Source organism: Schistocerca gregaria, chromosome 1, assembly GCF_023897955.1.
Source record: "Schistocerca gregaria isolate iqSchGreg1 chromosome 1, iqSchGreg1.2, whole genome shotgun sequence".
NCBI lineage: Eukaryota > Metazoa > Arthropoda > Insecta > Orthoptera > Acrididae > Schistocerca > Schistocerca gregaria.
In genome coordinates, this window is record NC_064920.1 from 1,081,107,502 (window position 1) to 1,081,134,369 (window position 26,868).

A 26,868-nucleotide genomic window follows, 5' to 3' on the forward strand; every position below is an offset into this window, starting at 1 on the left:
AAACAAAAATAAAAAAATTTTAATGTTCAGCATGTCGTCATATTTACAAATCAATTTGTAATGAGAATGTAAAATGACTCATTCCACATCATTCCCATTTATCGTGCAAAACTAACCAACCCATACTATCAATTAAAAGGCCGTATCTCTTCTCTGTTCCTTATTATGAAAATAAGAATAGTGCAAACAAAACATAAAACTTAAATTAACTAATATGTCTTCTCAACAGTGAGATACTAAAAGAGTTCATGTTACATTATTAATAGCCTACCACTAAAAACTATTAATTACTGTAACATAGTGGCTCACTCAGTATTATGTCATCTGTGGAAGTGAAATGTTTCACTAAGTATTATGTCATTTATGGGAGTAAAATTAGAAAAATATAAGTACCACAACATCAACAAAAGCAAAACGTGGATAATGGAATGTAGTCGAATTAAGTCGGGTGATGCTGAGGATATTAGATTAGGAAATGAGACACTTAAAGTAGTAAAGGAGTTTTGCTATTTGGGGAGCAAAATAACTGATGATGGTTGAAGTAGAGAGGATATAAAATGTAGACTGGATATGGCAAGGAAAGCGTTTCTGAACAAGAGAAATTTGTGAACATCGAGTATAGATTTAAGTGTCAGGAAGTCTTTTCTGAAAGTATTTGTATGGAGTGTAGCCAAGTATGGAAGTGAAACATGGACGATAAATAGTTTGGACAAGAAGAGAATAGAAGCTTTCGAAATGTGGTGCTACAGAAGAATGCTGAAGATTAGATGGGTAGATCACATAACTAATGAGGAGGTATTGAATAGAATTGGGGAGAAGAGGAGTTTGTGGCACAACTTGACAAGAAGGAGGGACCGGTTGGTAAGACATGTTCTGAGGCATCAAGGGATCACAAATTTAGCGTTGAGGGGCAGCAAGGAGGGTAAAAATCGTACAGGGAGACGAAGAGATGAATACACTAAGCAGATTCAGAAGGATGTAGGTTGCAGTAAGTACTGGGAGATGAAGAAGCTTGTACAGGATAGAGTAGCATGGAGAGCTGTATCAAACCAGTCTCAGGACTGGAGACAACAACAACAACATAAGCAACACTGGCAAACTATACTTTTTGTTGGTAATAAATTTGTAAATTCAATTACATGAAAATAATTGTAATGTGCAACTTCAATGTAAATGTCACATTACACAAAAATTAATTAATACCAAAGGATCCAATATTTCAATATTTAAATCTTACTGGCTGTCTGCTCCCACTGTGTTTTAAATTACAAGCTACCTGAAACAGATTGTTTGTGAAATGAGAAACATTGCAATAGTTTTAGTAGTAGTAGTAGCAGCAGCAGCTTTATTCATCCATAGATCTCTTTTTACAAGAATATAGGACATGGCAAAGTATTTACAAGTTTAGACCAATTTAAAATCAGCTAATTCATATACACGTATATTTACAGACTTCTAGTTAGAGATAATCATTAGATTTACACCTGATATACAATACTTTTTTTATAAATAAAATATTACATAGTGCGGCACACACACACACACACACACACACACACACACACACACACACACACACACACACACACTGGTGATCTCTGGGCAATTTTCTGTACCACAACTTCCCATCTGCTACCCTGAAAAACTGAGTCAGTTTTCTCTATAATGAGTGAGCTGTTGAACTCAGAAGATGTGTTAGTACTGTGCTATGCATAGCTTGGGGGTAAGTTTTTCTAGAAAAGGAAAAAAAAAGAAGGAAAAAACAGTGTCAAGGAGTTATGTGGAATGTTGGATGTTTCATAATCATCATTATTATTATTATTTATTTATGTAACATTTTATTTACAAAACCCCTACTCTGTTTTATCTATGTAATCCTTCAATGTATAAAATGGATTGCACAACAGGTATGTTTTAGCTGCCTTTTTAAATAAGTGTATTTTTGCAATTTCTTTAATCTCTTTTGGTAATTTATTGTACAGTTTTATTCCTTGGCAGAAAATGCTGTTTTGAGTTTTATGTTTATTTTGTTCTTGGTAAATGTAAGTTGAGTCTAACTCTTGTTTCATGGTCATGGACAGAGCTGTTTGTGCAGTAATTACTAATGTTATTTTTTATGTGTGCAACTGACTGGCAAATGTGTTCACATGGATCAGTTAAAATCCCCAGTGTTTTAAACAGACATTTACAATGAGCTTGACTATTATTTTTAAAAATTTTGTTCATATTTTGTGCATTTGTTCCCCGAAAAAGGAATGCCAGAGCAAAGAATCGAGTGTACATATGAACAGTATGCAACTATAAGACACTGCATGTTACACACTGATGATAGGATTCCAAGGGAAAAACATGCTGATGATATTTTGTTTGCAAGTACCTTTGTGTGCTCACACCACTTCAACTGAGAATCAATATTCATTCCTAGAAATTTTGCATTTGTTACACAGTCTATAGGAGTGCCATCTACATTTAATTTAACATTGTCATTTTCCCTATTCAAACTGAAATTAATGTTCAATGTCACTTTATTGCTCATTGACCAATCGTAAACTTCCTTGAGAGTTTCGTTTACTTTCTCTGCAAAGAGTTCTCTTGTGTTTTCAGTGACTATAATATTGCTGTCATCAGCGAAGAGATTTTTTTTGCCATGAGTAACATTACTGGGAAAGTCATTGATGTGCATCAGGAATAGTATTGGTCCTAATATGCTACCTTGTGGAACCCCTATATGATTGTATTTTGGTTCTGATAAGTGTTTCACTAAATGTTTAGATCTATTCGAAGTATGTGTTATCTCTACTATTTGTACCCCCTCTGCTAGGTATGATCGAAACCAGTCATTGGCTACCCCTCTTATTCCTAATGCTTCTAATTTATTGGTCAACTGTATCAAAGGTCTTAGAAAGATCCAAAAATATGTCTGTAATACCATCATCTTTGTCAAGAGCATCAAGTACAACTTCTGAGAATTCTACTATGGCCGACTCCATATTTCTGCCTATTCAGAAACCACACTGTAATTCACTTAAAAGGTAGTATTTTTTCAGGTAATTCATTAATCTGCCTTTCATAATTGCTTCTATTATTTTTCAGAATGGTGACAGCAGGGAATGGACTAGTAATTTTCAACGTCTTCAACATTACCTTCCTTAAGCAAAGGTACAACTTTTCCCTGTTCTAACTGCTCTGGAAATGTCCCTAACGTGAAGGATTCATTTAGTATATTTGTTAAGGGGTCTTGTATAATCTCTATGCACTGTTTCAGTACACATATTGGTACTTCATCTAAGCCTACTGACTTTTTATTTTTTAGTTTTTGAACAGTTTGACTGACTCATTCTCTGTGGTTGGGAGTAACATCATTGTATTTAGTGCAACATCATTTACAGGTCCTATATTTGTTTTGGGGAATTTTTGCTGTAACTTCTCTGCAGACTTCTTAATACCTGCTGTTGTCCATTTGTGTTCATGAGATGGTGATATAGACGTGCATACTTTTGGAAACGCCTCTTCAAAGTTTAATTTAAATAATGTGGAGAATTTAGAGAATTTCATATTCACATTGGTTTACTCATACACTTCATCCCACCTTTGTTTTGCTAGTCCTTTTGAAAAATCTTTTATTTTGATTCCTGATAGAAGTCGTTTGTAGGCTTGTAGTTTAGGGAATGATTCAATGCCTGATTTTACTATTGTTATTTGACAGAGATGGTCTCATAGTCTGAGATCTTTTGCAGCTACATCACATTTTTCCCTGTCCATATTTGTGGCCACATGGTCAATTACTGATGCACTATTGACCACTAAAGACATGCCAAAACTTTGAAGGATATTTATGAGGGTGCTGCTGGATTCATTTATGATATGAGTGTTGATGTTTGTGTTCATGTTCCCACACAGAATTGTGTTGACCTTTGTACTTGAGACTTTATCTAGAACGTCTGTTAATTTATTGAAAAAAGTGTCCACACTACCACTGGGAGATCTATACGCACACAAAATGATTAATTTCTTGGTGATATCAAGCCTTGTTAATTCAGTAGATGACATGTCAAAGCGCTTGTCTGCACTTCCTGTACTGAGGTCATGTCTCGATCTGAACTGCATTTGTTTTCTTATATAAATGCATGATCCTCCACTCCTTGAGGCAGTTCTGCAGTAAGAGTTTTCCCTTTTATACAATGATAATACTACATGTTGGGTTTCTGTGTTTCTACACCAGTGCTCGGTAACACAAACTACTGTGCAGTTCAAACATTGGAGCTCAACTTCTAATAGTTGTATTTTATTTTTTATTGATTGCATGTTCTGATAGAGGATTGTTACATCTGTGAAATGTCTTATGTTAATCTTTTCAATTGATTCTTTTTCTTTGTGACATGTGGTATGTGTGATATTTACAGTGTTAAAATCTGTCTTGTGCATAATTGTTGCAGTACTTTTTAAACTGCTGGAGGTATTCTTTAGGCAGGGGAACCTGATGAAAACACAGTTATGAATCAGCTGTACCAAACTTCCGTTCCCAGTTCTGTTTAGGTGTAGGCCATGCCTAGTGAATCCCCATCTGTTGATGGTCCCGACGGGCACCAGAGAAACATGAGCAAAAGTTGGTATACGATTGAGACTAACCAAATGAGGCAGTGCAGCAGTTAAGACACTGACCAGTTGCTCTTTCTGGTAGGGTTTATTCATGAGTTTTCTAAACCACACAGGCAAATGACAGGATGGTTCTTTACTAAAGGCCACAGCAGACCACTGCCTTATCCTCATAAAGCATGTTATGTATGCTGTATGTTGTTTATTTTGATCTACTGATTTGCATTGTAGTGTATTATCTTGACAAATTATATTTAATTGTGAAAATATCTGGGAAAAAATAAAATAAAATAATGTGAGACATGTGCTGCCAACCCACAGTAGGAGGACCAACACACAGCATAGCTTCCATTCTACATTACAACAACAAGAAAGATTGGCAGACAATTAGGGACAGGATCTTCTGGCCACCCAGAAAAATTAAAGAAATGTTGCAACTTGTTAAAGATAATCTCAGCCTGAGATCACTAGAGATTCATAATATTCCTTGTGTGTATGATAGCAATTATGAAAGACAAGAGGACACACAATTAAACAAGAGAAAATCCAGGATGGAATGTAACAATATTATGAAACAAAGTTGCCACACAACACACAAACACACACACACTCTGACATGTGATTGCAGTCTCTGGGAGCTGAAGTCGTGCGTGTGTGTGTGTGTGTGTGTGTGTGTGTGTGTGTGTGTGTGTGTGTGTGTGTGTGTGTGTGTATTTTTTGACAAAGGCCTTGTTAGCCCAAAGCTTATTTGAGACACTTTTTTGTCATGCCTATCTCCAACTCAGCACCTCCACTATATGGTGGGTGAATAAACATACAATTATGTTCCAACAGATGATGATTCTGGCTCACACTATGGGTTATTGGGAAAGTGGCGGGCATTAAGACACACTGGTTGCATGTAAGTATCCACTTTTATTTTATGGATGCAGAGATTGTCACCTCAGCATTCACCATCTCTTCAGTGATCATGACATAATGTGGCCAATCAGATGCCATTCTCTGGGCATAAAAGTGAGAGCCTCGCCAGTTTCAAGAGCCAGACTAAGCCCTTGATGACACTGATGGAAGCAGTTCTTAAAACCTAAGGATTTACACAAATCTGACATGGCAAATTAACTGAGAAATATGTTTTCAAAGATTCCATTATGAAACACTTTGTACTCATACAAGAAAACTGAAGATTTGCTATAATGTATAGAAATGAGCAGCACATTAACTCCGTCAGGAATTGCTGCACAGAATAAAATTATTGTGTCACAAGAAAATATTTCAACTTGAATGTGAAAATATTAGTTTTCTCTCTCAATTGGAGCTTTACATGGACAATGGTTAAAAAGTGTTATCAAAGCAAATACTGCTTTCCTGTCACACGTTCACTGAATGACTGCTGCAGTTTCTTGGGCGGCAGTCTTCATTTCAAACCACAAATCTCTTGTGGAATAGGCTATATACACAAGGATGACGGAGTTGGAATTTTGAGAGACTTTATTTAACTTTATTTGCTTTAAAAATATCCTTTGCTACTTCACTGGCTACTCCAAAGTATGACCCCATAGGAAATAATAGGGTAAAGGTTGGCAAAATGAGCAAGCTTTTTTTTATCAATGCCAGTGACAGTGAAGATCATTCTCATTGTTAACACACCAGGATTCACTTTCTGCACAAGATCCTGAGATAATCGTCAATCAAATGCTGTTATCAGTCATAAAAGTGAAGTCCTTGCCAGTTGCACAATAATCAGTCTTCATTCCTGACAATGCTGATGGAAGCAGTCAAAGCTGCCGATGCCCAAAAGCATAAACCTTGAGATGAAAAACAATTTTTATTTTTTTTATTTTTTGGAAGGCTGTTCAAGATGACAGAAATCAATGTTAGGAAAGACTATTATCAGGTGAATTGGACAAGGAAGTTTTGAATATATTTTACAAAAAGGTAATGATGGGGAAAAGGCCCCAACCAAGTGAATCGAAGGGAAGGATGGTTAGGTGCATATTACCGCGTGAATCATTGCTGAAGACTCTTAAGTAAATGCATACTGTACGGTAAGAATTACAATGGCAGGATTAGTTATGAGTAAATAATGCAAATTATTCAAGATATAGGATGCACCAGTTAAGCTGAATGGGAACAGCTAGCGAGTGACAAGAATGGAGAGCTGCATCATACCAACAGTAGGGTGTGAGCCAAAAAGAAGAATGTTAAAATTAATTTAAAATAATGGGCATCTGTAAAACTAATGTACTGTTCTAGTCATTTTACTAAGGTATGAAGCTCCTCTCTCGTTCTTTCGTGTTTACTATTTAAAAAACTACTCGTGTTTGCATAGGGTTGATTTCCGAAATAACCCAGTTTTTTAATGTATTGTTGCTAAAACTACACATTTATACACCTGTACACAGAGCAAGATAATTTTCAATTACCTTACTGGTGAACAGCTACAAAAATTATTTCACCAGCAAATTTCATATATTTATAACTTAATGTAATGAGTCACGAATGTATCAACAAAGTAATGGAGTTAAAGGCCAAAAACATGTTAATGCACAGGTTCTTCGAAATGTAAACAAGACATACAGCACCACAGATGCGTAATGATGAATGGGTTACACACATTTTCATCTTACCTACACCGTTTTTATCAGAGATTTGTGGGCCCGGACCATTGCACAAATAGCTAGTGCACACTTCGCTCTCAGTCAGACGACACGGGACAATGATAACAGCAAAGTCAGTTTTTCCAACTTTTGTTTGCAATGACAAACAATTTATGAAAAACGGCACTTACAACGGTATGTGATTCTCGAGTCGATATTGAAACGGATTGCGACTACAACTTACTAATAAGTCAAAATGTTCACACGACACGTAGAGATACTGCTTCGGGAAAATATTCTCCAAATGAATGTAAAATAGGGTGATACATGAAAACGCACAATCTGCGTGTAATGCATTCGATTCAGTGGCTAGTTCATTTTCTCATTGGTTAAATAATGTTAAGGTGGATGCAGAAACTTGAGAATTATTGAGTCATATGTATTACACGGAAATTCCAAAACAAACTGATCTCTTCTGAACTTTTAACTCAGCAATAATGACAGCATATCCAGTCCAGTATGACTGGTGAGCGGCGACTTCAAGTTTGAAAGGCTACATTATTTATTCTCTGTAAAAGTGAGCACCTAACACTGAAAGCACTAATATTGCACAACTCACCAAACAGCTCCTCTTTTCAAGTCATCTTCATTATACATCCATTGATTAGGACACTGTTTTCTGTTTACAACAAACAGTTTTGACGTTCATTCTCACTGACATTACACGCAAATAACCTACACCGCCACTGAAACTGACATCACTGACAGTTGACACCAATATTGTCATCTGTCGGCCATACGAAGAGTAGCAGTATGGTAAAAACCTTAAATAATATCAACATGAGTATGGAACTTTACATATTGTCATTTCTTATAATGCCATCCCGCCCCCTGAACAGCTAAACAGCTGATGTTAGCCATCTTGATTTTCATCGACTAAATATTTTCATCACAGATAAAAACCCTTGCTACTCGGTCTCAGATACGTCATTAGGGAATACTTTCTTGTAACAAATACGTCTCTGACCAGTGACAGTACTGAAGCTGAGGGCGGTGCACTAGAAACTAAATATTAGCTACCCAGTTATTTCTCCAGGTGACTTTTCCGTAAGCGTCGAAAAGCCCCAGTGCGTAAAGACCGGTTCATACGCAACGATCTGTCTGTGTAAACGTCTGCGCACACCACATCGGCGCAGACCGATCGTAAAGTGGGGATTGTAACTTTGTGCCGGAATGACTTGTGCGCAAACCTGGAAGTCGGAGTTGGAGGTTTCGCCAAAATTGCTGAGGGAGTGCATAATCATATATGCAGAGGCAAATATTAGCGTGTTGACGGCAAATTGCCGCTAACCTGTTGTTCACTTCTTTGTGTGTACACTTGAATTTTAAATGAGCGATATGCGTCAGTATCCTACAGAGTTCATTGCTGAATCTATTAAAATTTATTTAAAATACAAATACATTTATGTAAAGTTAATAGAAAGGTGTATTAAACTGGAATAAGAAGCCATCTGCTTATAATTATTTAACAAGGAAGAAAACAGCAGTTGATCATGCGCAAACAAAACAAGTTTTCTCATGTCCTGACCACATTTTTATTTTTTCTAAAAACACCTTACGCGTTTCGACTTTATGGTGTTTTAAAAGGTACGTTATGTCGGTCATATGTGGCCGCTTCGTCTCACATCATTTTCATGTAAATTGCAGCTGATAATAAAAATAATTAAAAGTTCATTCGCCCTGATTACCACAAAAATGGAGCAAAGTAACACAATCTATTGAATCTGGCACCTAGAACAAACCATTAAATAAGGCAAGTTTATTGTATTTTGGTCTCACAGGCTTTCTGGTCAACCAGAAAAACCGAAAACAACCAGCAACAAGGTTAAGATAGAAATTGGAGAGCAAATATCAGATTAAATGGAATGAGAGGATTTACAAATATCAATAGGTATTTATAGGTCTCCATGTCCAGTCTGCAAATCATTTATTTCTCTATTCGGTTTTTCAACTACAGACAATTTCCATTCTAGAGATGTTGTCAGCTCATGTGTAGTTTCTATTATATTTATACATATAAATTATTGCAGGCATATTTTAATTTAATCAAAACGTAATTTAACAACCTCTTAGATGAATATGTGAAGGCATTTCAAGATTTGCATAACATAAACTGTATAAGATAAAAGAATGATTAATCACACTTTAATATTCTCAGGAATTCGCATACTCCTCTTCACATTTTCATAATCAGACACTTTCACCATATCACTGTTGCATCATCCAGCATACAGTCACTAATTTTCACCATCTTACACCCTGGAAGCCTTCTTTGCTGCACCATGTCTGTTCAAGACACTTGGAACAAAAAGAAAAAACAGAATGCAAGCAGCAGCATGACCATTCTTACGTAGTGAGAATATACAGCTATTTTATTTTTATGATTCATGTTTTGTGGATACATATATATCTTAATAATTCCTTGTGTGAAAGTATTCTTTCAGGCTATATGGAAATAAAACGACTAAATAACCTCTTAATTTATTTTTGGATATAGATGTCATGTCAATGCATTTTATAATTTGTATATATTTCTATATAAATTGAATAAAATGTGTTCAACAGCTATGAAGCCTTTTTGGGTTAATTTGAGATGCTTCCTATGTTGATAAAAAAGACTTGTCAAAAATTACTACCACATATGTCTATATGTAACTCATCCATGCTATTTGCTTTCAAGTGCATAATAGTTATATATACACTCCTGGAAACGGAAAAAAGAACACATTGACACCGGTGTGTCAGACCCACCACACTTGCTCCGGACACTGCGAGAGGGCTGTACAAGCAATGATCACAGGCACGGCACAGCGGACACACCAGGAACCGCGGTGTTGGCCGTCGAATTGCGCTAGCTGCGCAGCATCTGTGCACCGCCGCCGTCAGTGTCAGCCAGTTTGCCGTGGCATACGGAGCTTCATCGCAGTCTTTAACACTGGTAGCATGCCGCATAGCGTGGACGTGAACCGTATGTGCAGTTGACGGCCTTTGAGCGAGGGCGTATAGTGGGCATGCGGGAGGCCGGGTGGACGTATCGCCGAATTGCTCAACACGTGGGGCGTGAGGTCTCCACAGTACATCGATATTGTCGCCAGTGGTCGGCGGAAGGTGCACGTGCCCATCGACCTGGGACCGGACCGCAGCGACGCACGGATGCACGCCAAGACCGTAGGATCCTATGTAGTGCCGTAGGGGACCACACCGCCACTTCCCAGCAAATTAGGGACACTGTTGCTCCTGGGGTATCGGCGAGGACCATTCGCAACAGTCTCCATGAAGCTGGGCTACGGTCCCGCACACCGTTAGGCCGTCTTCTGCTCACGCCCCAACATCGTGCAGCCCGCCTCCAGTGGTGTCGCGACAGGCGTGAATGGAGGGACGAATGGAGACGTGTCGTCTTCAGCGATGAGAGTCGCTTCTGCCTTGGTGCCAATGATGGTCGTATGCGTGTTTGGCGCCGTGCAGGTGAGCGCCACTATCAGGACTGCATACGACCGAGGCACACAGGGCCAACACCCGGCATCATGGTGTGGGGAGCGATCTCCTACACTGGCCGTACACCTCTGGTGACCGTCGAGGGGACACTGAATAGTGCACGGTACATCCAAACCTTCATCGAACCCATCGTTCTACCATTCCTAGACCGGCAAGGGAACTTGCTGTTCCAACAGGACAATGCACGTCAGCATGTATCCCGTGCCACCCAACGTGCTCTAGAAGGTGTAAGTCAACTACCCTGGCCAGCAAGATCTCCGGATCTGTCCCCCATTGAGCATGTTTGGGACTGGATGAAGCGTCGTCTCACGCGGTCTGCACGTCCAGCACGAACGCTGGTCCAACTGAGGCGCCAGGTGGAAATGGCATGGCAAGCCATTCCACAGGACTACATCCAGCATCTCTATGATCGTCTCCATGGGAGAATAGCAGCCTGCATTGCTGCGAAAGGTGGATATACAATGTACTAGTGCCGACATTGTGCATACTCTGTTGCCTGTGTCTATGTGCCTGTGGTTCTGTCAGTGTGATAATGTGATGTATCTGACCCCAGGAATGTGTCAATAAAGTTTCCCCTTCCTGGGACAATGAATTCACGGTGTTCTTATTTCAATTTCCAGGAGTGTATATATATATATATATATATATATATATATATATATATATATATATATATATAGTGGAGGGACAGTCATTATACTAAATTCACTGAATTTATTTTTGTAGGGTTGTCTTGGGTCAGATTTGCAATGCATCAGACAGCCTTCTGAAGTTTCACTAACCTACGTATATGCATATGTGCTGCATTTCCCTAGACTCTAATGTGTTATGAAAGGTGAAGGTAGAGTATTCCATAGTATGTTGTTAACAGTATGTCTATATATAGTGTCCCAGATACTAGAGGCTTTTTTTGAGCATGTTTTCCTGATATGATTCACCCATGTCAAGTGCTTATCAACCACATCACTCAAAAATTTGTGATACCCTACTTCTTTGAGAACTGAATTGTCTATTTCAAGGCGGATATTGTAGTTTTATTTGTTTGTAATTTTACATATTTTCTCTTATATGCATTAACAAATTAATTGTTTTCACAGAAATTTCCTCAAATTTTCGGAGTGCTTGATTCTAGTCCTTCTACTGAGTCACTTTTCCCTACTAGATTATTGTAGTGTCATCTATAAACCGTTACTGACTGCTGGTGGTATACTGTCTACATACAGAATGATAATTAGGGACTCTAGAACTGATGCCTGAGGTACAGCAAATTTACTGTAGTTGATTTGTCATAAAGTGATCACCCACATTTGCAGTGGGCTGGGCATGGCAGCTTCATGTGCCTACCTCAACTAACAACATAACGTGATTTTACAAATGTCTGTGTGGCTAAGCCACAGCGTTGTCACAGCTCTGTAGACAGCTACTGTTTTTGCCTGCAGTCACCAACACTTTGCAATTGAAAACTGGCAGCCATGGAGCGAGTTGCCAGAGACTTTTGTATGCCATCTCGACTATAACTGAAAATAGAACGCATATTTACTGTGGTGGCATTCGTTTTATTCTATGCTTCTACCGACTGTTCTTTGCTTTCCACAAATGACTTCATTTTAGCTGCCTTGCCCCTCATACCATCGCACCTTATTTCGGGTATTAGTCTGTTGTGACATACACAATCAATAGTCCTTGAAAAGTCAATGAAAACTCCATAGACTTTTCCTTGATCTTCTTACACCCCCGTAACATCAGCTACAAAGTTAGCCATGACTGTGACGGTAAAGATACATTTTCTGAAACAGTGCCGTGCCTCACTGAGTATGTTATTTTCCCATATCAAAAGTAATATTGTATCTTTTTTTAAAGACAGTTTCCACATTTTAGGCAATGAAGATGTGATTGTAATTGGCCTATACAGGGTGGTCCATTGATCGTGACCGGGCTAAATATCTCACAAAATAAGCGTCAAACGAAAAAACTACAAACAACGAAAATTGTCTAGCCTGAAGGGGGAAACCAGATGGCACTATGGTTGGCCCGCTAGATGGCGCTGCCATAGGTCAAAGGGAAATCAACTGTGTTTTTCTAAATATGAACCCTAATTTTTTATTACATATTCGTGTAGTACATAAATAAATATGAATGTTTTAGTTGGACCACTTTTTTTGCTTTGTGATAGGTGGCGCTGTAATAGTCACAAACATATGGATAACAATTTTAGACGAACAGTTGGTAACAGGTAGGGTTTTTAAATTAAACTACAGAGCATAGGTACATTTGAACATTTTATTTCGGTTGCTCCAATGTGATACATGTACTTTTGTAAACTTATCATTTCTGAGAACGCATTCTGTTACAGCGTGATTACCTGTAAATACCACATTAATGCAATAAATACTCAAAATGATGTCCTTCAACCTCAATGCATTTGGCCATACCTGTAATGACATTCCTCTCAACAGCGAGTAGTTCGCCTTCTGTAATGTTCGCCCAGGTATTGACAATGCGCTGACGCATGTTGTCAGGAGTCGTCGGTGGACCAAGATAGCAAATATCCTTCAACTTTCTCCACAGAAAGAAATCCGGGGACGTCAGATCGGGTGAACGTGCGGGCCATGGTACGGTGCTTCGACGACCAATCCACCTGTCATCAAATATGCTACTCAATACCGCTTCAACGGCACGCGAGCTATATGTCGGACATCAATCATGTTGGAAGTACATCGCCATTCTGTCATGCAGTGAAACATCTTGTAGTAACATCGGTAGAACATTACGTAGGAAATCAGCATACATTGCACCATTTAGATTGACATCGATAAAATGGGGGTCAATTATCCTTCCTCCCATAATGCCGCATCATACACTAACCCGCCAAGGTCGCTGATGTTCCACTTATCGCAGCCATCGTGGATTTCCCGTAGCCCAATAGTGCATATTATGCCGGTTTACGTTACCGCTGTTGGTGAATGACGCTTCGTCGCTAAATAAAACGCGTGCAAAAAATCTGTCATCGTCCCGTAATTTCTCTTGTGCCCAGTGGCAGAACTGTGCACGACATTCAAAGTCGTCGTCATGCAATTCCTGGTGCACAGAAATATGGTCCGGGTGCAATCGATGTTGATGTAGCATTCTCAACGCCGACGTTTTCGACATTTCCGATCATGGCGTAATTTGTCTGCTACTGATTAGCCACGACAGCAGCGAAAACACCTACTTGGGCATCATTATTTGTTGCAGGTCGTGGTTGACGTTTCACATGTGTCTCAACACTTCAAGTTTCCTTAAATAACGTAGCTATCCGGTGAACGGTCCCCACACTTGGACGATGTTGTCCAGAATACCGAGCAACATACATAGCACACGCCCGTTGTGCATTTTGATAACGATAGCCATACATCAACACGATGTCGACCTTTTCCGCTGTTGGTAAACTGTCCATTTTAACACGGGTAGCATGGAGAGCTGCATCAAACCAGTCTCAGGACTGAAGACGACAACAACATGTATCACGAAGCAAATACCGTCGGCACTGGCGGAATGTTACGTGATACCACGTACTTATACGTTTATGACTATTACAGCGCCATCTATCACAAAGCGAAAAAAGTGGTCCAACTAAAACATTCACACTTCTTTACGTGCTACACGAATATGTAATAAAAATGGGGGTTCCTATTAAAAAAAAAAAAAAAACCCGCAGTTGATATCCGTTTGACCTATAGCAGTGCCATCTAGCGGGCCAACCATAGCGCCATCTGCTTTCCCCCTTCAAGCTAGACAAGTTTCGTTCTTTGTTGTTTATTCGTTTGATGCTTATTTTGTGAGATATTTGGCCCGGTAACTATCAATGGACCACCCTGCAGTTTGCAGGATTTTTCTTATCGCCATTGTTATAAATAGACACATACTTACTCTTACTGATACAATGCCACAGAATCGGAGCAAACTTTTACCAGTGTGCTGCAGTGTGGTGGCCTGTAGCCATTATTAATTTTACGGACATAAATTGAACTTTTAAATACACTTAAGTTTTGTAATAAATCATTTAACATTGCAATGAATAAAAGAAAATGAGAAAAAATGATAGTAGAAGCAGGAATCGAATGTGAGCCAACAAACTGTCAGCAGTGTGCTTGACCACTGAGCTACTGCTACGGTACATGAATTTCCTACTCAAGAACCTATCATAAGCTATGCATAAATCTTTAGATGGTGTTTTAGCTTTTCCTACAGCCCACTCAGGCGAAATATTTTAGGATCTTGACTGGAGCATCTATCTGCTTCTACTCACACAGTTTTAGCCAAATTGGTGAGCCTCATCCCATCCCCTCCTGTTGTCACATTTTTGTTTGGACTAGGTCTACCTAACTTTTAAATCTCACTTTCTGCTCCAAAGATCAACTAGAAAAGGACCTCTTTCGCAGATCATCTACAGAAAATACTTTTATGCTAAATTTTCTCATATACTCTTTTTTTTACCACAATATATAGGCGTTTTACTTAGAACCTTAATAATCAAAACAAAATTGAATACTGTATATTAATACTACATACATAAATTGAATTGTTTGAATATATTTAATGTATTTAAATTTTAGAATTAATAGTAACATTATAAGTAACAAAATGAAAAAATAATGATGGTGTGGGACTCAAACCCAAGCCAATGAACTGCCAGTCACTGCACTGGACTACTTTTTTTTCCCCAGCGCCCAAAGGGAAGCGTATGGAACGTGAGTGGAGGTACACAGAACATCAATGATTTCCTCAGTCATTTAATTCTTTTTTATGTTTTTTAATTATTATTAATACTACCAATAATACCATAAAGTGGCGTCAAACGATGTAGGGAGTGGAAAGTCTCCAGACTCGGTGAGAATATCGAAGCACAGTTTTTCAGAGAAGAACTTTCTGATAACCAGAGGATAACCGATTCTAAGAGTGGAAAAAGCATGGGTCAACTTCTTACTGCAGTAACATCCTACTTGTGGGGCGCGTTGAGAAAGCCAATACAAAGAAAACTAGAAAAAAATTGTCTGCATTTGGGATTGTGGACAACTGCACAATGTTGTTCATTAAGGATGTGCCAAAAATCAAGGGTATTTTACTCGTCCTCAACAAACAAGTAGTGAACTGTGTGTCTACAAATGCACTTCACAGAGTTCGTCTTTGCTTACGTGAAGTATCCCGCTTAAAGAAACAGGAGCAGTTGTATCTGATAAGTAGTCGTACAGGTAATTAGGAACAACGCCTGTCGCAACTTTAACCATAATAACCAGACACCTCTTGCCAATCTGGATACCAGACGACGCTCGCCTGTGTCCCAAATATCACAGGCGACACAAAACGGAGAGTCTGTGAGGTGAATCCTGTGAAGGCGTGACCGGCATACTTCCCATTGACAGTAAGTTACCACGCAGACTGAACATCAGTGTTAGGATAAGGAATCCAAACGGCACCCCAGTCGACGTGGGGATGCTTCCCCTCAATCACATTCGTCGACATGTACTGCTGAAGAAAGCCATAGATCGCCTTCGTGTACGTCACGTGCACTGGCATTATCGCAATGCAAACGTAGTTTAGGTCGAGGAACAAGTGACGGAAGTAATAGAAGGGCGGTGGAGCGTCCGAAAGCTGGATAGGTGCTGAGAGTGTGGTGCAAGGGCCTCCAGGAACAGGCCGATACAAGTAAGACAACAGTGCCACAGGGTCATTTGAGAGCTGAGGAATAGGGATATCGCTCTGTCAGGGACATGATATAAACCTAAAGCGCTCGGGCACCAAGGCAGTGTGGAAGTCTCGTACCTTACCTTGAACAGGAATCCATGATAAGCATACACTGAATAGCCAAAGAAACTGGTTCACCTGCCTAATATCGTGTAGGACCCCCACGAGCATGCAGAATTACCGCAACACAACGTGGCAAGGACTCCACTAATGTCTCAAGTACTGCAGGAGGAAATTAACACCATGAATTCTGCAGGGCTGTCCATAAATCCGTAAAAAAAGTACGAGGGCATGGAAATCTCTTCTGAAAGGCACATTGCGAGGCATCCCAGATATGTTCAATAATGTTCATGTTTGGGGAGCTTGGTGGCCAGTGGAAGTGTTTAAACTCCAAAGAGTGTTCCTGGAGCTACTCTGTAGCAATTCCGGATGTGTGGTGTCTCCCATTGTCCTGCTGGAATTGCCCAAGTCCGTCGGAATGCACAATGGACACGAATGGATGCAGGTGATTAGACAGAATGCTTATGTATGTCTCACCTGTCAGAGACATATCTAGATGTGTCATGGGTCCCATATCTCTCCAACTTCATACGCCCAACTCCATTAAAGAGCCTCCACCAGCTTGAGCAGTTCCATGCTGACATGCAGGATCCATGGATTCATGAGTTACACGTCCTACCGCTCGATACAATTTGAAACGAGACTCGTCCTATCAGGCAAAATGTTTGCAGTCATCAACCGTCCAATGTCGATGTTGATGGGCCCAGGTGAGGCGTAAATCTTTGTGTCATGCTGTCATCAAGGGTACACGAGTGGGCCTTCAGATCCGAAAGCTCATATAGATGACGTTTCGTTGAGTGGCTTGGGCGCTGACACTTGTTGACGGCCCAGAATTGAAATCTGCAGCAATTTGCGGAAGGGTTGCACTTCTGTCACGTTGAACGATTCTCTTCAGTCGCCGTCGATCCCGTTCTTACAGGATCTTTTTCCTGCCGCAGCGATGTCAGAGATTTGATGTTTTACCAGATTCCTGATTACATGGTACACTCGTGGTATGGTCGAAAGGGAAAATCCCCACTTAATCGCTACCTCAGAGATGTTGTGTCCCATCGCTCGTGCGCCAACTATAACACCACGTTCAAACTCACTTAAATCTTGATAGCCTGCCATTGTAGCAGCAGTAACCGATCTAACAACTGTGCCAGATGCATGTTGTCGTACATAGGCGTTGCCAACCGCAGCGCCACATTCCGCCTGTTCAAGTTTCTGTGGCGCTTCAGTGTACGAACCCAATGTCTCTAATATGCAGTGGACCTTACACAGAGGAATATGATGTGTCTATGCCACAAGGTGGATATGTGACATCAAATGTACACCTTAAAACTGGGTCCATTCCAGAAGATTGAGGACAGTAAGCGCCGGCAGTTGAGGGCCATCATGCGCCAAAGATACCTCGTGAAATCAGATAGTAGCAGCTACACACAATGGAGCAGTGCTGTCCCCAGGAATCCCCGCACCTATAGCAATGCTGTTCGATTTTCAGACTTTCATGGAGCTACCAGAAGCTTCGCACTAGTTGGCAACCCATGCCGGTACCTCCCTGACCTTAGCACTGAAACGAATAACGCTTACAAGATCGTCTTAATAGCTACTACAGTTGAATACATGGCCACCAAGAGACTCCCAGAGAGATGCTGATAGACGCAGTAGAGCAATGGTTCCAGCACGAAAGCACACAGCAGTGCAAAAGTGGGCAGCTTTGACGCACCAAACGGTGGGTAAAGATGGGAGGAGTGAGACGGCCATTGCACAGGACACAGGACACGCGCTAAGGGAATGCATTACGACGTTGGCGGTAGCATCAGGGTATCCCATACTGCAGAACATCCCCTCCAGGCAGTCGTGATCGACCCAATCGAAAGCCTGGCTAAAGTCAAGAGCTGCCAAAGTCCAGGCACACGACGAGCATTAGCAAGAGTGATTATTCCTCAACAGCTACAGATGGAAGTGTAGATGTTATTGGCACTTCCAAAAGAAGTTTGATAATGGAAAACCATGTAGAAGGCCGTCTGTTTAATCCACGGAGCCAACAGCTGGGTAAAGATCTTTGCGTCGCAACACCAAGGGGCTGTAATCGCATGTCTGTGAGGCTTTTTGATGAGACCTGTCTGGGACCTACACGAGAGTCGAAATTACGTTCTGACAAATTTCCGTCCACACCAGCACTATTAAGGGGCGAAATGTTCGATAAAATTCCTATGGGAGGCCATCAGGGCCAGGCGACTTGTTCGTAGAAAAGTGGGTATTTGTAGTAAGATCTCACGGGACCAAACTGCTGAGGTCATCGGTCCCTAAGCTTACACACTACTTAATCTACCTTAAACTAACTTACGCTAAGGACAACACACACAACTATGCCCGAGGGAGGACTCGAACCTCCGATGATGGGAGCTATGTGAACCGTGACAGGACACACTAGACTGCACAGCTACCCCCTGGGGCACTTGTTCATAGAACATGCCTGGACAGCATCATGGACTTCATCCTCTGTGATAATGGCGAGAAGATCTATCATTGCAGCTCCAGGAACTGAGTCAAAGGAGAGTCATGAGACTGCCATAATGTTGGCAAGGTGGTGACATTGTGCCAAGTACAGCATAACATAATGTGCATGGGGGGCAGACCCTACATCATGTTGTGTATCTAAGCACCACCCATCATCAGTCGTAAGAACGTTAGTCGAAGTGTTCTGACAATGGGACCATTCAGCTACCACGTGATATGTAGATGGAAGCTCCTGCACTAACATGTTGTGTGTGCACACCATGACCACAGTTCCTCCAAGGTGACCATGAGTGAAGGATGTGAGCTGTGCCTTGGCATGATTCAGCATTGACTGGCATGCTGACGGATATAGTGTCATATGCTACACCCTTTGGCAGCATAGACTGATTTTTTTTATTTACATGTCAAGTTCTGTAGGACCAAATTGAGGAGCAAGTCTCCAAGGTCATGCAACGTGTCAGTACATGAATTTACAACATAAAAGTAAATACAGATAAAAATAAATGTTTATGAAGCCGAAAAAAGTCAATCCATAAGTTTAAGTAAACGCAATTAACAATACAATAAGAATCATCTTAATTTTTCGAAGAACTCCTCGACAGAATAGGAGTGACCCATGAGGAAACTCAGCAATTTCGATTTGAAAGCGTGTGGATTACTGCTAAGATTTTTGAATTCGAGTGGTAGCTTATTGAAAATGGATGAAGCAGTATACTGCACACCTCTTTGCACATTTCTGCCGAGTATTGGCCTGCCGGAGTGGATGAGCAGTTCTAGGCGCTACAGTATGGAACCGAACGACAGCTACTGTCGCAGGTTCGAATCCTGCCTTGGGCATGGATGTGTGTGATGTCCTTAGGTTAGTTAGGTTTAATTAGTTCTAAGTTCTAGGGGACTAATGACCTGAGAAGTTAATTATTGCCCAAACCGCCCGTTTCAAAGCCAAGAATAGCCTTTTAGAATGGGAACAGTTATCCCAAAATTGATACCATACGACATAAGAGAATGAAAATTAGCAAAGTAGACTAATTTTCGTGTCAAACGATCACTCACTTCTGATACCGTTTGAATAGTAAAATTGTAGTATCAAGTCTTTGAACAAGATCTTGAATGTGGGGTTTCCACGACAGCTTGCTATCTATCTGAACACCTAGAAATTTGAGCTGTTCATTTCACTAATCATATGCCCATCAGGTTTTGTTGAATTGTGTGTTAGAAACTGCAAAAACTGAGTCTTACTGTGATTTAGCGTTAGTTTATTTTCTACAAGCCATGAACTTAGGTCATGTACTGCACTGTTTGAAACTGAGTCAACGTTGCTCACAATATCCTTTACTACCAAGCTAGTGTCATCAGCAAACATAAATACTTTAGAGTTACCTGTAATTCTAGAGGGCATATCATTTATATAAATAAGGAACAGGAGTGGCCCCAACACTGATCCCTGGGGCACCCCCCACTTGACAGTACCCAACTCAGACCCCACATCACAGTCATTCTCAAAATTGTGAATGATGACCTTTTGCTGCCTGTTGCTAAAGTAAGAGGTGAACCAATTGTGAGCTACTCCCCATATTCCACAATGGTCCAACTTCTGCAGCAATATTTTGTGATCAACACAATCAAATGCCTTAGTTAAGTCACAAAATATGCCAAGCATTCGAAACATTTTGTTCAGCCTGTCCAGTACCTCTCAGAGAAAAGGGAACATATCATTTTCAATTTTTAAACGACTTCTAAAGCCGAACTGTTTATTTGGTAGCAAGTCGTGTGATATATAATGATCAATGATCCTTACATACACAGCCTTTTCAATAACTTTTGCAAACACTGATGGCATAGAAATAGGTCTAAAATTATATACATTTTCCCTTTCTCCCTTTTTATAAAGCAGCTTTACTACTGAGTACTTTAATCATTGAGTACTTTAATCACATATTCCGCCAAAATATCTCCTCAATTATTTGTTCACCTTCCTCGACGGAACAAATTAAAGATGCCTATTTCCTTCCCACCTAATTATCTATTTCGTTCGTATTTCTTCACTTCCTTTCGTCTACAAGAATGAATTTCCTCCTCCTTCACACTGCGTCTTTAACAGAGAATCTACTACTATTTTGTCAAACTATCCACATGCTGATCTCTATTTCTCTCCTTACTTTCAACTCTTTACCCAGAACACATTTCGTTTGTAGAAGAGTTACTTTAGTTCATGTTTCCTTGTCATTTATTCGCCATTCTCCATTTACTTTCCCGCCACATTTATTTTAATTAATTAACTGAAATAAGTACAAGTTAAAAATTTTATCTGTGTGCATTTTGCTATCTTTCATACTCTTTAATTTCTGGACATTTAATACAACTAAATTTTCATGTGGAGTTACACTTTTTTTCTTTTGTTTAGCCTTTATATACTCTTAAGTAACTCACATGGTGCAAAACTTAATGATTTCCCTGTTTTGGATTAATCAATTCGACTGCATTATCATGGACTACTTTACTTAAATCCATGGGGCCTTTGTAAATAGAAAAGAATTTGTTTTCAACGCTGCAATCTTCCTACTGTTTGGTGCTAATTTTACATAATGTCGACGTTTTACTCTAGGTACTGGTGGGACTTCTAACTTGGGTATTACCGTTGGTCTTCGTACCGTTCATATCGTCACCTCTGTCTTTACCTGGATTTGCCGGCTTCAACTCGACTTCTTCTGGCGGTTCATTTCCCGTGTCTTGCCCCACTGAAGCTTTATTTTCCCCAACCTTTGTGCGTTCTGGCCATTCCATAGCCACCTGAATAACCTGGATTTTGTTGCTGAAAACGTCTAAACATTCCACCTTCGTTCGCACAGGGCTTGTATGTCGGCTCATAGTTACCACCGTAGTTTCAAGGACTAAATTCACCATTGTAATTCCGCGGCCCAGCACAACCATAATTGTTATTTGCCCTCTGTGCATTTCCAAACCCATAGTTATTGTTGTTATCCCATGAATGATTACTGCTCCTCTTGCAGAATGCGGAAAGGTGAGTACATCGTTGTGATGGGTGTAGCAATAAGTGAAGCGGAACAGAAGATCTTCAATGAACAGATGCCAAGTCTGCGCAGCATTTCTAAGCCCATATGGCCTAAATATATACTCAGACATTTCGAACGGAGTTACAGTGGCATCTGTGTTTGTAGTCGATAACACTGAAAATTGCAGTGCCTGCGGGGTCACGCCTGAAGTCCCGTATGTTGGGAATGGGGTAGCTGTCATGCGCTGCTTCAGAATTGAGGACCCTGTAATCGTTTCACAATCTGGTAGAGCCGTCTTCATCTACATCTACATGATTACTCTGCAATTCACAATTAAATGCCTGGCAGAGGGTTCATCGAACCACCTTTAAGCTACTTCTCTACAATTCCATTCTCGAACGGCGCATGGGAAAAACGAGCACATAAATCTTTCCATGCAAGCTGTGATTTTTATTATTTTATTATGATGATCATTTATCCCCAGGTAGGTGGGAGCCATCAAAATGTTTTCAAACTCTGGGCAGAAAGTTGGCGTTTGAAATTTCATGAGAAGGACCTACTACTGCGGAAAACTCCTTTGTTTTAATGACAGCCACACCGATCCGTATATCATATCTGCGGCACACTCTGCCTTGTTCCACGATACTAAAAAACGACCTGATCTTCTTCGAGCTTTTGCAATGTCCTCTGCCAATCCTATCTGATGCATATCCCACACTGCACAACAGTATTACAGAAGAGGGTGGACAAATGTACTGTAAGCAGTCTCATTTGTAGACTCTAAAAGTGACCTGACTGCCATACAATCTGGACTGGAGGCATTGCCTCTCTCAAGTGCTCTAAGCTGATACACTACACCGAGGATGTCTACTTGTAATACATGTTGGCAGTTATTCTCGATTCGAATTCTGGAATAATTACTTCGCTTTTTTGTGAAGGAATTTCGGAAAACCCTGTTTAGTAACTCTGCTTTAGTGGCTCTGTCGTGAATAACATCACCATTGTTATTGCACACTGCATCTTGTCACTGGTGTACTTTACATATGGCCTGAATCTCTTTGCGCTTTGGCCAGATTTCGAGACACAGTTTCGTTGTGGAAACTATGGAGAGCATGTCGCATTGAAGCTTCTCAGGAGCAAGATTTATTCTGGAGGCCTAGAAGCTATCTGAAGAGAAGGAATTCCTGCTTGAAGGGGTTCGTTAACTAAGTTGTAGATCTGCTGGGGCTAACTGTGGTGGTTTATATCGACTGGAGTCCATCTGCAGTTCCTATGGTATACATCGTTGCATTACAAACATCACAAACATGTACGCATATAAGACAGGATGGGGAGTACCATCAACAGACGCTGCGCACTGTGGTGTATTGACACTTTCGAGTGGCTGTTGGCAGCTGGTATCATCTCTGTTTAGACTCGTTCAAGCAAGATGTGGTTGATGAGTGTGGACTGTAAGAGACTGGGAGAGCTGGTGACGTCGTAAAAAGTCGATTCCGATGTCTAGTTGCAGCACATCAGTAACCAGGAAGATCTTTTGACACTGGAGTGTGTCTGACAGGTGCATGGTGCCATATATGTTATAATCATTAGCCACCTGGAGCATGAGGACGAACAGAGGTTCGAAAGTCAGGGAAGAGGAGTGGAATCAAGCCTGTGTCGGCTAGTAGATATTGGTTCGATGCTCTGTCCAAGACAAAGAGACATCCATGAGTAACAGTTGAGGCAGGCATTCGTATATTAGATATTCAAGTGGGTTGTAGACGACTTGGTGAGGCGTCGCAAGCCAGATGGTCTAAAGTGACGTGCTTGTGGAGTTTCGCTGCCTGTAAGGGACCAGGCATATGCGTGCGGCACGCCGAATTGTGTTTGATACCAGCAGTGAGCAGGACGTGGAGCTGGTATGGGTTGTGTGATGATGGCCAGGGCAGCAGTCGCACATTTTCTGTATTCAGAAAGGCCCGTACAGGACCTGCAACGTGCGGTCGTGCATTATCCTGCTGAAATGTAAGGTTTCGCAGGGATCGAATGAAGGGTAGAGCCATCTGAAATGTAACGTCCACTGTTCAAAGTGCCGTCAATGCGAACAAGAGGTGACCGAGAGGTGTAACCAATGGCACCCCATACCATTACGCTGGGTGATACACCAGTATGGCGATGACGAATACACGCTTCCAATGTGCGCTCACCGCGATGTCGCCAAACACGGATGCGACCATCATGATGCTGTAAACAGAACCTGGATTCATTCGAAAAAATGACTTTTTGCCATTCGTGCACCTAGGTTCGTCGTTGAGTTCACGATCGCAGGCGTTCCTGTCTGTGATGCAGCGTCAAGGGTAACTGCAGCCATGGTCTCCGAGCTGATAGTCCATGCTGCTGCAAACGTCCCCATCTACTGACACAGGGATCGAGACGTGGCTGCACGTATCCGTTACAGCCATTCGTATAAGGTATGCCTGTCATCTCGACAGCTAGTGTTACGAGGCTGTTAGGATCCAGTACGGCTTTCAATAGTACCCACCTAAACCCACCGATTCCGTATTTTGCTGACAGTCAATAGATCTCGACCAACACGGGCAGCAATGTCACGATACGATAAAACGCAATCGCGATAGGCTACAATCCGACCTTTATCAAAGTCGAAAACGTGATGGTACGCATTTCTCCTCGTTACACAAGGCATCACAACAAAGTTTCACCTGGCAACGCCGATCAACTGCTGTTTGCGTATGAGAAATCTCTTGGAAACTTTCCTCATGTCAGCACGTTTTATGTGTCGCCAGTGGCGCCAACCTTGTGTGAATGCTCTGAAAAGCTGATCATTTGCATATCACAGCATCTTCTTCCTGTCGGTTAAATTTCGCTTCTGTAGCACGTCATTTTCGTGGCGTAGCAATTGTAATGGCCAGTAGTGTAAGTCTGTCAGAAGTGACAAAGAATTTGTAAGAGTAGTTCAACGGAATGGACAGTGTCTTGAAGGAAGGGAATGAGCTGCACATAGTGGCTCGATTAACCCTCTGCCAGACACTTAATTGTGATTTGCAGGGTATCAATGTAGATGTAGATGTAGAACACCAACAAAAGTAAAACAACGATAATGGAATGTAGTCGAATGAAATCAGGTGATGCTGAAGGAACTATGTTAGGAAACAAGACACTTAAGGCTATTTGGGAAGCAAAATAACTGGTGATGGCCGAAGGAGAGGATATCGAATATAGGCTGGCAATGGCAAGAAAAGTGTTTCTGAAGAAGAGATATTTCTTAACATTGAATATAGACTTAAGTGTCAGGAAGTCTTTTCTAAAGGTACTTATTTGGAGTGTAGCCATGTATGGAACTGAAACATGGATGATAAACTGCTTAGACGAGAAGAGAATAGAAGCTTTTGAAATGTGGTGCTATAGAAGAATGCTGATGATTAGATGGATACATCACGTGGCTAATGAGGAAGTTCTAAACAAAATTGGGGAAGTACTAAACAGAATTGCATAGCAAAGGAATTTGTGGCATAATCTGTCTAGAAGAAGGAATCGGTTGATAGGGCACACTCTGAGACATCAAGGGTTCACCAGTTTAGTATTGGAGAGAAGTGGGGGGGGGGGGGGGGGGATCGTAGAGGGAGTCCAAGAGATGAATACATTAAGTAGATTCAGAAGGATGTAGGTTGCAACAGTTATTCAGGGATGAAGAAGCTTAACAGTATTGATTAACATGAAGAGCTGCATGAAACCAGTCTTCAGAGTGAAGACCATAACAATAATAAGATGCAATTTGAGATTTGTAGTACTGGAAATAAATTATTAGACTTGGAACACTTTTTAAGATAAAAAAAGAATATAATGCATAGTGTGTCTAAGAACGATGGCCCACCGAAAGTGAAGTAAATTTTTTCATACCTATCTATTACATTCTGGCAGTTAAAATGTGTAGAACAGAGAAAAAAATTTGAGAGGGTTGCAGTATCTATCATATAAGATACAAAATTTTCTGAAATAAATGTAAGCTCATACTCTGAATTTAATTGTGCAAGACTGATCGATAAGAATATCACAACTGTTAGTCTGTATAGAGCTCCAAATGGAGACTTGAATTCGAACAAATCATGAATAGAATACTAAAATTCAAAAAAATTGTTACTAAATGTGTTGATTTCAATATAGAGTTTTTAAGCTGAGATGAACTCAACTCAAAAACATTTTAAACGTATTCAGATCATTCAATTTATATTTACTAACAGTAGCGCTATATGTGGGAATGCCTATTTGGACAGTATTATAGTTAATTTCTCAAGAAACCTGTGCGGTGTTTGTATAGCAGGTTTCACAGATCATAATCGACTACTCCTCACACACCATTATATACAATCAAGCATGACATGGGTTAGAGGTCAGAAACATGAATTTTAATAAGTTATTTGTGCACTGCCTTAGAAATGTAAACTGGGACTTCGTTTATGAATACATTGTTGATAAATCAACGGTTGAAACACTCTTGAATAATCTTCTTACGTTATCATGGATGGTTATAATTAAGCTGCAACTACTCATGGAGGTCCAGTGTGGGCTGTAATCATCGTATGGCAGTGAATATTGGTAGATATACTAATGCATTAATGCAGAACCAGTTTACGCCAGAAAAAGGTCTTTCCAAGTTTGGTCACCAGGTACAGATCGGCCACTGTAATTATTTGTATGAGTGTAACACATCCACGCTGTAATTTGACAAGCCATAGCGTGAGTGGACAGTATGGCTATCGAGGATAGAAATAGTCCGGTGTTAGTGAAACCGTTTTATCTGAATGGCGGCAGTTACTGTG

General features: G+C 40.5%; 1 protein-coding gene across 1 annotated transcript in view; it reads right to left on the reverse strand.

Moving 5' to 3' along the window:
- Positions 1-8,202, reverse strand: part of LOC126281874 (WD repeat and FYVE domain-containing protein 3) — a 289,780-nt gene extending 281,578 nt beyond the window's left edge. The window contains exon 1 of the mRNA XM_049981155.1: positions 7,813-8,202. The gene's annotated coding sequence lies outside the window, so the exon portion shown is untranslated. The remainder of the gene's footprint in view (positions 1-7,812) is intronic.
- Positions 8,203-26,868: the final 18,666 nt, after the last annotated feature.